Genomic DNA, 14,552 nt, shown 5'->3' with positions numbered 1-14,552 from the left:
ATTCCAGCACTTAAGGCTAAACTTGTTATATTGATTAACCCATACTTCATGCAATTGTCGTTTCAAGACAATGTGTGTTCTATTATTAATGCATCTATATGCCATTTCAAATAATTCCTGATTTATTCCGACACCATTAAACAAACTTTCTAGAGAATTAAACTGCTCTTCTGAAACCGCTTTCTTAAGTGCCGTCATTATGCTTTGAGAATATTCTACCAATGTGTTATCATTTACATTTGTACTTTTACTTTCACTTTGACTATTACCTTTATTGGACAGGTTTTCCTCATCTTCTACTTTTCTGTGACATATGAATGTTCGCATTGATGGTGGTTTAGGAAAATTAAAACGACAAACAGTATTTTTCTTTTTACACGTTTTAGAATGATGTTTACTGTGACACTGCACAGATGTAACAATACTCTGCAAATCATCATCTTCACTGGACACCTCGCATGTAACATATTTATCTATAAATTTGACAACTTCTTCATCAGAATTCTTGCCTATTTGTGGAGCATTTTTTATCCAGAACAAACAATGGACATGGGGAGAACCACGTTGTTGAAATTCCACCCTATAAAAGTAATCCATAATTTCCCCTATGGGTTGAACAGGAGACATAAGCACCTCTTTCAAAAAACAATGCCACCTAAAATCAAACATGCGAGCTGCAGTAACAGGATTACGACGCAAAAGCTCACATTTTTCAGCCCATTCTAATTGTTCTAATGTTTCATTTCTGCCTTCATTTTTTAAAATAGTTGTCATTATATTTGTCCATCTCATATCAGCAGATGAGAACGAGCAAAACCAAGTGGGAATACCTAGCTGTCTGACCATGGCAAACAAATCTTTTTGCACACCTTGCCAAAATGCTGGAGTGCCACGAATGGGCTTCAAAAATCTATAGCCTTCATCAAAATTAAGCACTTGCCTCAAGGACTCAGTGTCTTTAAACATTTCACTGGGAATGGATTTACTACTTCCTTGCCCTTTTCTTAAAGCAATAGATACATTAGACAATACCTTTTCAATTTCTGATAGATACTGTGCATAAAAAATATATTCAATATTTTGCGCAAATCTACAATCTGCATGCAAAATTCGATTATTAAAATATCGTGACAATGTTAATCTCTGTGCCCTTTTGTCACGATAAGTTGAAAAACCATTAGGAAATAAAACAGGAAAACATTTAGCTTCATTTGTCTCATCAGCAAGCATTTTCACTGGATTATTCCCTTCAGCAGGGGCAAGGCTCAAAATACCATCAAAATACTGATCAAGTACTTCTTGCCCAATGTCTACAGGTTGCAGACACGTATCCATAAACACACAGTGCTGTTGCCTATCATGTAACCCCTCATCAACATTTATGTTTTCCAATTCAGTCTCCGCAATGTGATTTGTATCGTCATCATTATCTTGTCTAATAAACTCATTTAACCAATCATCATTAAAAACAATATCTGTATAGTATTTGTTAGATTTTTTTAAGTAACACAGTGCATGTTTAATATTTGTTGTATCTACATACTGATACTTATAATGACCTTTATATGTCAGCTTCCGCTTTAACTTTACACATATTAAAGAGCCTTCAGTTTCTGTTCTTGGCAAAACATTTGTTGTGTCTTTAACATTAGCTGGTACACACGTAATAGGGCCATGAACTCCATTTTGCCCACCTTTTGGTAGAGCTAACATTTTCATGAATGGAATATGCAATGATATCAAATGTTGCTCTAAACTATTGAGACAATGCAGTTCTTTAGGTATGGGTTGTAGTTCTAGATTGTTAACAGCACTTTCAGCTGGCATTTCCCTTTTTTTCAATTTAGAATGACAACTAAAGCAAATCCAACGCTGACCTTTACATGAATCTGCCATTTCGCAGGGAATAACACAATTATCACCACACTTATGCAAAAAATTATCTGTAATACATTTATTAGCCACAAATAACATTGCTGAATCTTTATTATAATTTTTTGTTTTACAGCATAATACTTGCTGTTTAAATAACAATCGGTGGCAAACACAACAAACAAATTCTGGGCCAAAACTAACCTTATCTATAAACTGCTTTTTAATAAAATCACAAACCTGTTGCTTTTCTTTTAATTGTTGTCTTCTCATCTTGTTAATTCTTTTTACATTTTCTTTATGTAATGAACTATTATGATATTTTAACTTACTACTTTGTTTTACAGCATGTCTATGTGTTTCATTGTCATAGTATTTCAGTGTACTATATTTCTTCACTCTACTTTTATATTGTTCATTGTCACGATATTTCACTTTGTTGTACTCATTTACTTTGCGTTTATATTGCTCATTGTCACGATATTTCACTTTGTTGTACTCATTTACTTTGCGTTTATATTGCTCATTGTCACGATATTTCACTTTGTTGTATTCATTTACTCTTCGCTTATATTGCTCATTGTCACGATATTTCACTTTGTTGTACTCATTTACTCTACGTTTATATTGCACATTGTTCAAGTATTTCATCTTGTTGTATTCAATTTGTTTACATCTGAATTGCTCATTTTTTTCATATTTCAACCGATTGTACTCATTCACTTTACATTTATGTTGCTGGTTTTCAACATATTTTTTCTTACTTGCTTCTTTTAAAGACTCTTTATATAAAATATTGCTATGATATCTTGTGCTATTAACATTTTTCATGTGTTTTTGAAACTCTGCATTGCAATGATACTTCTCCAAAACACGTTGATTGAAATAGTCTTTATGCAAACTTGTGCGCACTAGAACTTTTTTTTTTACTCTTTTTAATAAATAATACCTTTTAAAATATGCACTCCTTTTATCTGATACATCCTTATTTGTATCTCCAGAAACAGAATCTTGCTCCTCTTGATTCACATAAATTTTGTTTAGTATCTTTACTTTCTGTCTTGTACACATATGTTCTCCATCATTGCGCTGTTCATTCTGACACAGCTTATAACACATCTGGCTATTAGGTTGTTTCACACAAATAACAACTTCATAGTGATTTTCATTACAGTGCTGTAGATATATACCTTGATTGCACGTTTTTTCATACATACAACTGTACTTTAACCATTTCTCATTATGATATGTATAGATATCCACCCCTAGATAATTAGCCATTGCTTGTATCTCTACTTCTGTTGCCCATGACCCGACAAACCTCATTTTGGATCTAGATAAATAATCTTCCATAGATGAATACTGGCATCTTAACAGATTCCTATATTGTACACTATGTAATTCCATATGTTTCACAATTGCAAGTCTAACTGCCCGATGAGCTTTTTGTGAACCACTTATTCCTTGTGCCACTGCCCTAAAAAAACAATTTCCATCACCTTCAATATTAACTGTTTTACAAGGAGGGCCCATTGTTCTGCTGGTTGTTGGAAAAAGTACATTTTCACCATTAAACTCTATGTGAAGTTTACTACTCAAGTTTTGTTTTACTTCAGTACACAGGGGACTGAAATTAAAAATTATTTTATTCTCATTACCTAAACAAAGTACATCTGAACTTGCATCAGTTTTGGAAATACTTTCAGGTATTTCAGTCTTTTTCTCTAAAGATAGTTTTTCTTTCTTAATAACCACACTTTCTGTCTCTTCTTCCACACTCACATTTGTACATTGATGTCTCCTTTTCTTACCCACACAGCTCTTTTTTTGAGTTTCATAATTTATGTTTTCTGAGTGACTACTAGATATTTTTTGGCTTTTTAGTAGAACACAAACACCACATATTTCAAAGACCTTCACGTTTCCTCCAAAACAGGAAGCCAAATTTTGGATGTGCCTCAAAACACAGCTCAATGAATTAAAATATAGAACCACACTGAAGCCATTACCATCAACCATCCCAGTACTGCTACGTGCATGAGAATCAACCACAGCAAACCGATCATTTTGCTTAATAATAGCACAGGTACTACTATTCAAGGTAAAAAAGCATGTGTCATATTTTGCAAACATTGTTTGCAAACCATCGACTAATGTCACACATGCACCAGATCTAATAAATTCTCCATCAACCACATCTACATGTCCAGAAACAAAATCGCCATATTCAAATTTGAATGCATTTTTACACAACACATATTCTTTAGGAAGATCTTGAATGCACAACAACTTGTCCTTTGAATCGCTTATTAAACCACTTTGACGCAAAGTTCTATATAAACTATCACCAGTATTTACAACATTATCTAGATCTATATTTTCCCATGAGAACACACTATGTACATTATGCATTGCCATAGCAGACAAACTAATTGCAACACACTGTTTTCCAGGCCATTTGAACTTACGGTCACCCTGATGAAATGATCCACGAACACAAGTAATACTTTCTGCTTGATTTAATTTAGATGCTAATATATCTTCACTCTCATTTGCTGTACACACATCTATTTCTCCAACAGTATCACCATTGCCAATTTGTGGCATATCTAATGAGGTTACGTTTACACTGATGCCACACATACTAAAGTTTTCAGCGCTCAGACTTCTCATTAAATTATCAATGTGCAAAAATAGGTCTTGCCAATTTGTGTTGAAAACAATAACTGATGTTCCAATGTCTGATCCCAAACCACTTGCGTTTCGAACATTACAGTCAACAACGACATAAAAATCATTATGTCTCACAATAGCACATGTGTCTCCTTTTATGTTGACCAAACAACATTCATGAATAAACAAAATCTCCTGTAATTTCTCATACAAGTCACACTTTCCTCCATTTACTGATTGCTCTATTGTTACTTGGCATGTTTTATTGAAAACAACATATTGCCCACCAAACCAGTGAGAAAAGCGACTGTCTCCATAACTCTCTGTCATTTTTTTACAGCTAAGCACATCATTGACCAGTTTATTCCCCTCACTACGAATATCATGAAGGTCAGATTTTGGCCAAGTACACACATTATGTATCTTGTGCTTAACAACTGAAACTACACTGCAGGCTACTCCCACAAACTCCTCATCCACCTCTGCAGACTTCAATCTAACCTCATTCCCAGCTACAATGCCCACCACATCTGGACAAATACAAGAATCAGAATTAGAAACATCGGTCTTACTCTTGTTGCTCAATGGCTTACGCTGCATTCGAAATCTCTTCAGCTTAGGCATCTAAAGACAAAAAAATTAAATCACAATATCATCACACAATATACAATCATTTAAAACATTACATATATGTTAACATCTTTATACATTTAGAATATGAAAATTGTATGTGCATAAAAATACCAAACTTACAAACAAAATATACATTTTAAACTAATTACATAATACTCTTAATCTTAGACATGCATATTTAGTTGAACTCAATATTTTTTATTATATTATCTCAAATATATTGTATAATTCTCAGTAAATTTGAGTCTCAATTTTCAAGTAACATTAAATATTTGGTAATGTTGTACACTGGCATATATTAATTGAATTACATTATAAAATATATTACAATAAAAAATGAAATATTACAATTGCAATCATACTACACAATATTATTCCTTTACTATATTTGAGGTCAAATAAATGCTGCATTACTAACCATAAGAGGCTTGTTTTAGAAATATTTTAAGGAGCTTATAAAAAAACAAACCTATGCATACTTCTGTATATAGAAAAACTTTCAGTATACAGCATTGTAAACATAGTATATGGTATTCTTCATTCATGTAGTCCCTAATAAACTAACAACAAACTCTGCAGTTCAGTGTTAACCAAATTGTAAACTTCAATGTCAGCTAACTACACATTAAACACTAACAAATGTTTCCGATTGAAACACATAACAAGTATTGAATACATTTTCCTCTATTTACTATACACTACAAACTACAAATTATACACCCAGTATTTACAAATACTAGTTAGTAAATAAATTTACAATATTCAGAAACACAGCTGACATATTTATTTTCTTCTTTTTTGTAACTCTGACCTGCTTGTAAATTCACCTCTTTTAACACAAAACAGTAATCCTTCCAACAACAATGTCAACAGCCACACCCCTTCATCACACCTATTTAAACCATCCACTTAACAGCTACTTCAGCTAAACAATTACAATTCTTACACCAATAATGCTTGTATTATTCATAAAAATACACTATAATCAAATAGAAAACTTAAACTGAACAAAAGTACAACATTGCTCAAAACTACCATTAAAGACGTCATGTAACAAAAATTTTTTTTTTTAATTCTACATATATATTATACTTATTAAAATATTACAAACCAATGCCATATAACAAATTCACATAACATATTCTAAAACTATTACAGTACTTTCAGTGCAACACGTTTTCTCAAACTATCAATCACATTCCTATCCCTAAAAGTATTTGCTTTAAATATTTAATTATATTACACACAGCCATACAAAAGTTTCAGCTGTTTGCAAGCTATTTAAAATACATTAGTGCTTTTCTTTCAACAAAAATACATAAAAATACTTAAAAATACCACTCAGTTTTGACATCACATGAATAATATTTATTTTTAAATATATTTAAATGAACATATTAAAATAGCGAATGGACATTCTCATAATATTTTGTAAAATTACTGCTTCTATTTGGATCAAATGCATGCAAGCTTGCTGAGTATGTCTTACAAAAAACATTTTTCAAATCTAAACAACCCCAAACTTATAAATAGTAGTGTAAAATAAACAGACATTCAGTTGCATGCATTGCAACTGAAATGACAACTATTTCTTAGTGCCTGGCACAGTTACACTATTCTTCCTATAATCACTAACTACATGCAAACTCTAAATACATAAATAAATACAAAAATAACACACACAACAAATTATGTTTTAAATGTCCCATAACTCTAAGGACTAAAAACACAGAAAATAAGACTTAAACTCAAGACTACTTATTGAAATATCATACATTTAAAATTACAAATCATTCTAAACAAATAAATTTATTTTAACTTATTTTATAAAACACCTGAGATATTTTAATGCCCCCATCTTTAACCAATGACCACTTAACCAATCAGCTTTACCATCTCCTTTCCACAGCACAATTTCAATCTATACAATATCTATTTCACAAAAATACAAATGTAATTTCATTAAGTAAAAGTTTTACTTCCAACAAAATATCTTTATAAAATAAATATATAACACAATCATAACAAACAAAAAACAAATACAAGTCTACCTCTGTAAGATATTTATAACCAAACAGTCCATACCATATATCCTACATTCAATAATAGCATATAACCTCATAATATATAGCCTACATTCAATGGCATAAACACCTTGAGTCTTACCTCTGCGTTTGCTCCAAATAATCTTAATGCGAGTTAAGTTTTTGCAAAATCTTCACCCCTCAACACTTAGACGATTATACTCAGTTTAAATAACCAAACCTCTAGCACTTTATCTGACTGAATATACTTAAGCCCTGCCCATAAAACCTTACAGCAAATCAAATTAACCAGTTCAAAAAATGCCTACACATTGGAAACACCCTTAATTACTTAGTTAACACCCCCTCCCTTTCTACCAAACCACATTGCTCAAACCAACAAAAATAAACCTATAAAAATAGTACTATAATATTCTATTAAAACATTACACAAAATCAATACTACAAATTCTCTAAATAACTACAGATTTTTGGAATTACTGTATTGTATTATATTATTATATTTAAATTCACAGATTATTTAAGTTGGCATTTGTTTGTAGATAAACAAAATACACAAAAACACACTACATAAATAGCCCTTTATTGATACACAACTATATCATTCCTTCATTCTGAGAACAGGGTTAAACAAAAACTGTATCCATCATTAGATCGTATCCATGCATCTGTCTAAAAATCTGTTTGTTTACATATAAATGTCTCTATTATATGTGTATGTATATTTCAATCTATTCTATATACTTAAAGCATTTGCACTTTAACTCTTTAAAACTGAATTCTTTCCTCTACATTAAAAGACAACAAAATATATTTTCCATATATTTTCCAATTTGTTTTCATAACAAACTACATGCATAAAATTCAATTATTATTTGTACTCTAATAGCATAACAAATTTCTTAACACTCAGGGAAAATTCTAATCATATAAATACAACGCTGAGTATATGTATATGTTCTCAACTATATAATATTTTTATAATTTTCTATAAAAGTAGATTACTGCTATTTGGTTATTAAAAATACTTTTGTTACCAAAAAAAGCCAAAAACACTTTCAACAATATTCCTACTTTGTATTCTACAACAAAATACTAGAAAAAATCTAAATAATGTTACCTTTGAATCCCATATAACCTATTAAACTTTTTTATGAAATTAAAAAATCTGATTTATCCTACTTTGCATTTCTACACTTAGACAACTGACATCTCTTTTACATACATTAACATATAATACATACTATCAAAAACCACAAAACATATACACATCTCAAAACTTACAAATGTATTTTTATTTTGTTCGTTATGTATAATTTCCATATTACTTTTTACATACAGCAGCAACTACTGCATTAAACAAAAAAACTATACACAAAAATGACAACAATGCTAAAGTTGCCTTCATTCGCCAACATTCTCTTCTTCCACAATATCCAATTCTCCACTTTCACTTTTATCTTCTCTGCTATTCTCCAACTCATCTTCCAGGATAACTATGGATTAAAAACAAAATGTTACCAACTTTAATATATATTACAAACAAACCATACATTGCATCATCACACATTCCAACAACAAAATATCTAACAGAATTCACAGCATCATAAAACCAAACAAACAAAAAAATCTGTATACACACCATCTCTCTCAAAATCCAGGGAAGCCCTTGCCACTTCCAGCTCCTTTTCTATAGTCTCCATCCTACTAACTCTACCTGCCAACTCCTTGCGCAGAAATTTTCTTTCTGAATCCAATGCAGCAACTTTCCTCATGACTTTCACTCCTAGTGCTGTCAAATCCTTCTGCAGTTCCCTTCTGCAGACTGTCTCATCCAACACCGAATACTACAAAAAAACAAAACAAAAAAACAATAAACAAACTACCACCAAACCACAATTTCCACACAATATTATAAATAAACCTAATACTTACTGCTATCAAACAGAACTGCTCTCTGATTCTTGAAAATTCTTCTCCCTCCACATGTGGGATTTTAGTAGGACTACTGAAAGCCATTCTTCCTGCAAAAACACAACACATTTAAATCCATTACTAACTACTCACTACAAAAAAAAAAAAATCCTGCAACAACATATGAACTACAACTACACAAAATAAATTAACTTAACTTACTTTACAGACTAATGTATTCGAAAACTAAACAAAAACTGCTTGATTTACACCAAATATCATACACCTATGAATACAAAAGGCCTATGAAAGTCTATGAAAGGCCATTACCTTCAACTACTCATATATACCTTTAAAACACCCCTACACACAAAGACACACCCCTTTTATACCCACACATATAATTTCCATAACTTTTAAAATTGCATATAAAACAAACATATAAAATATACAACAACAATATCAGTTTAAACATTTTCAATAATTTAAAATATAATAATACCATTTCTTTACATTTTTCTCTAAATTCTAAAATACATTCGACCCGCAACAACACAAAACATATAATTGCCTAAAAAAATACGAACTATCTACAGAAAAAAATACATTATTAAATGTATTACATCAATGTACACTAAAAGTAATGTTTGCAGCTCGAAATGCCTGTACTAACCAAAATACATTAAAAAACATAAAAAAAAATCTACACTTACCCTTCAAAACTGCACTGCTTTCAGTCTCCTGGACATAAACAGCTTTGACACCAATCAACACTCTATTGTTTAGTTCCACGAGCCAGACCTTTGATGCCCCATAAGTCCACATCAAAGTTTAATGTGCGCCAATTACTTTCTCAACACACATTCCCAATTCACTAAATTAACTTGATTTTGAATTGCTTCACAAAATATAAACCTATTTCTATGCTTGGATTTTTCTATATATCTTACCATTTTTATATGTCAAGTCAAGTCAAGTCAAGTCAAGTCAAGTCAAGTCAAGTCAAGTCTGCTTTATTGTCAATACACATTCAACTGCACTGCTTTCAGTCTCCAGGACATAAACAGTTTTGACACCAATCAACACTCTATTGTTTAGTTCCACGAGCCAGACCTTTGATGCCCCATAAGTCCACATCAAAGTTTAATGTGCGCCAATTACTTTCTCAACACACATTCCCAATTCACTAAATTAACTTGATTTTGAATTGCTTCACAAAATATAAACCTATTTCTATGCTTGGATTTTTCTATATATCTTACCATTTTTATATGTCAAGTCAAGTCAAGTCAAGTCTGCTTTATTGTCAATACACATTCAACTACACTGCTTTCAGTCTCCAGGACATAAACAGCTTTGACACCAATCAACACTCTATTGTTTAGTTCCACGAGCCAGACCTTTGATGCCCCATAAGTCCACATCAAAGTTTAATGTGCGCCAATTACTTTCTCAACTCACATTCCCAATTCACTAAATTAACTTGATTTTTAATTGCTTCACAAAATATAAACCTATTTCTATGCTTGGATTTTTCTATATATCTTACCATTTTTATATGTCAAGTCAAGTCAAGTCAAGTCAAGTCAAGTCAAGTCAAGTCAACTCAAGTCAAGTCTGCTTTATTGTCAATACACATTCAACTGCACTACTTTCAGTCTCCAGGACATAAACAGCTTTGACACCAATCAACACTCTATTGTTTAGTTCCACGAGCCAGACCTTTGATGCCCCATAAGTCCACATCAAAGTTTAATGTGCGCCAATTACTTTCTCAACACACATTCCCAATTCACTAAATTAACTTGATTTTGAATTGCTTCACAAAATATAAACCTATTTCTATGCTTGGATTTTTCTATATATCTTACCATTTTTATACGTTATATATGCCTAGTATACCCACTAGATTGCTATATATCTCTATATTGAAATAAAGCTGTAACAACTCAGTGTTGCATAATTATACATTATTAATTTTCAATTGTATATCTGTTCATCTGTTTCAATTATCAATCAACCACAAACATTTTACAACAATTACAATTAAACTACAATCTTTATTCTCCTTCAACCACTTCAACCACCCCCACCACTCCCACAACTCCTCCCATGTATTTTAACTTTAACTCTACCCTTTAAAAGCCACACTATACATATACATATGTAGAAAGCTACATTCCTTACCACTGAACTACCAGCTAAAAACTTTCTGTGCAATCTACAGTTCCAGCCAAACTGCACATATGGATCTACAAGGTAAATAACATAATTCCACATTTAATAATCTCTGTAACACTATATTCTATTCTGTTTCTAAAATATTTACAAATGTATTCTTTATCTCCTTAGGTCACACATCCAACACAAATGTAACAACTACTATCTCCAAAAGATCCTTTACCATACCCGAAGGTAAGCAGCAAATACAACCTTTCAACTTTAATAGCACATCATAAAACCATCCTTCCCAGGAATTACACTACAAATAATAATACACATTTTTTCTCATTTTCTCTAATAGGGCTGCACGTCTGCTTCCTCACAGACTCAATATGTCGAAATATTAAAGATTACCTACCAACTGCAAAATGCTGGGTGCACCCAGGCACTACACTTGTAAGATCTGCTATACAACACATAAACCACTTCAAGACAATACACAGCAACAGCATTGTTATCCTCCACATTGGAACAAATGACATTGCAACTGGAGCACCTGCATCAGTAGTCGTTCAACGTATGAAAACTCTCATAAAGAGAATCTCCCTCACAAATCCTCACATTCTTTATTTTGGCATCAGTGCTATCTTACCACGTCCTACAGATAACTCTACAACAAAGAACACAGTCAAAGAATTCAACAGCTGTATCCAATACTGGACTAAAAGCACAACAAACATAATTTTTCTAAACACAACAAAACCATTCCTCAAAAATGGAAAAATACTCCATTACCTATACAAACAAGATGGCCTGCACCTCACTCCACAAGGAAAACAAAGACTTTTTGCCTACTTACAACGTTTCCTCTGGCATTTTTGCCACTTTCCATCACCCTCAAAACATGTTTAACTATGTATTATGAACAATTTCACACCTGACTTGTTCTCTTTAATTACATTTGACTTGTTGCCTCTTATTGAAAATAAACTCATTTTCTATTTACAAGACTTCTGCCTTTTCCTTGAAATTCTTTTGCCTCCTAAGTAATCACTAAATCTTTAAAAACTATCAAATACAAACTTAAAAATACACAACTACACAATTTGTATTATATATTATATAATTCCTTTCATCCACTACAACAGTTATTATCACCCACCCACCCACACTCAACACACACACACACTTGCACCATAAACACAATAATTCTCATAAAACTTAACATACTGTATATAACTTTAAATACGACAACTCAAAGCCTACTCTCCACCCCTTCATATCTTCCTTCATCAAAAATAATCTTACACCTCTTTCTGTTCAGAACTCCTTATAATAACTGTCAAAAATCTTACCTTTACACAAAAATTACACTAATAGCTAGTTACTTCTTTAGCTTATCTTTTATCAAAATAAAATGATACATAATGCAAAATATCCATTTTTATTCTTGTTTCCCTCTCAAAACTCCATATAAACCAATGTTAACACACAAATTACATTTCCATAATGTATTATAACTTCTGCACTGATTATTAATAACCTTACTAAAAGCTATAAATTCTGCATGCTCATTAATATAAATAAAGACAACCATATAAAATATGCTATAACTAAATCGGTATTGACAGTTTCAGTCCTTCCACTAACAACATTTCATTTTAATTCTTTCTTCAAAAACATTTGTGAAATAGGAAGTCGGCTATTTTTTTTTTTTAATGTGTTTTTTTTTTTTTTTTTTTTAAACGGGCTGTAAATAAATTTATACTCCTCCAAGCAAAAACACATAAATCACACCAACATTTACTGAAAATGCTAAATTCCGGACAGATTTAGGATATCTTGAACGTTGTTTTAATGGCAATATATTAAAATTACAGTAAAATAAGACCACTTTTTTTATCTTTTAAAAATAGCTTCCAAACACTTCATAAAAAATTACATACACAGAACAAGACAGTCTGAGGATATGTGATTAATTTCATGAATTTACAATACACTATGGCAAGCATAAAATAAAAAAACTTATCAGGCCTATTGACACTGCTTTTGTGTGTGGGGTAGGGGTGGAGGGTTGGTGACTGTGTGAGTTGAATATGTGTTAAGGAGGTGGGTGAGAGACAGAAAGAGAAAGAGAGTGTCTGTTTAAACTTTTGCTGCTTTAATAGTGGTTTAAAAGGAACAGTTAAACACTTCTGCTAACAAATGCACACTAAGCTTTAATGCAAGAAAAATACTTCACAAATGCTTAGATAAACAAAATCATTCAAAATGCTTATAAATCATTAAAAGTTTTAAAAACACTTTATAATAAGATCTCATTTCTTCACATTAGGGAATGCATTACCTAACATGAACAAACCATGTAAAATATATTTTTACTGCATGTTAATTCATCAATGATAGTATGAACTAACAAAGAACAATTTTTTTACATCATTTATTAATCTTCTTAATGTTACAAAAATAGGTTCAAAAGATACAACTTTACATTTTAATAATGTATTAATACATTTTGGACTTAATATTAATTACTACTAATAAATGCTATATAATAATTGTTGATGTTAACTAATAACATTTAAATAATTACTTTTATTTAACATTGGTATGAACAATATATTTTTACTTAATTTATTTGTGTTACTAAAAATTATTCATGTTAGCTCAATGAAAAATAAATAGTTATAAATCATTAAAAGCTTTCGTAACTATAATAATGTCTCATTTGTTAACATTAATAAATGCATTAGCTAACATGAACTACCAATGAAAAATATATTTTCACAGCATTTATTAATGTTTATTGATATTAATCAAAATGTTGATGTTAATTCAAAGTGCATTAACTAATGTTAACAGATAAAACTTAAAATCTTAATAATGTTTCAGTTTTGAATATTAACTAACACTAATAAATACAGTAACACTTTCTATGAAGCCCGTATTTATAATACATTATAAGGGTATTCTTAAGGCATTATAGGGAAATCATAATGCATTATAAAACACCTTATAATGTGTTATAAAATCTCATGAATAATCATAACAACAATTATAATACATTATAGGGTGACACTTTATAATAACTGCACGCTATGAATCATTAGGTAAACATTAGTAAATAGTTAGTTCATCCTTTATAAAGCATTGTGGCAACATTAATAGTCATTAGTAAGCAGTTTTTAAATACAGATATAAATGGCTTGTTCTTTATTGATTAGGCATATCTATGACAAAGAAGATTTAAAG

At 31.0% G+C, this 14,552-nt stretch overlaps 1 protein-coding gene across 1 annotated transcript in view; it reads left to right on the top strand.

Moving 5' to 3' along the window:
* Positions 1–14,552, top strand: part of LOC306871557 (death-associated protein kinase 1-like) — a 95,734-nt gene that overhangs the window by 31,505 nt on the left and 49,677 nt on the right. The window lies entirely within an intron of this gene.

Source organism: Barbus barbus, assembly GCF_936440315.1.
Source record: "Barbus barbus genome assembly, chromosome: 6".
NCBI lineage: Eukaryota > Metazoa > Chordata > Actinopteri > Cypriniformes > Cyprinidae > Barbus > Barbus barbus.
Note: the sequence above shows the minus strand (reverse complement) of the source record. Positions and strands in the feature narration are given on the sequence as shown.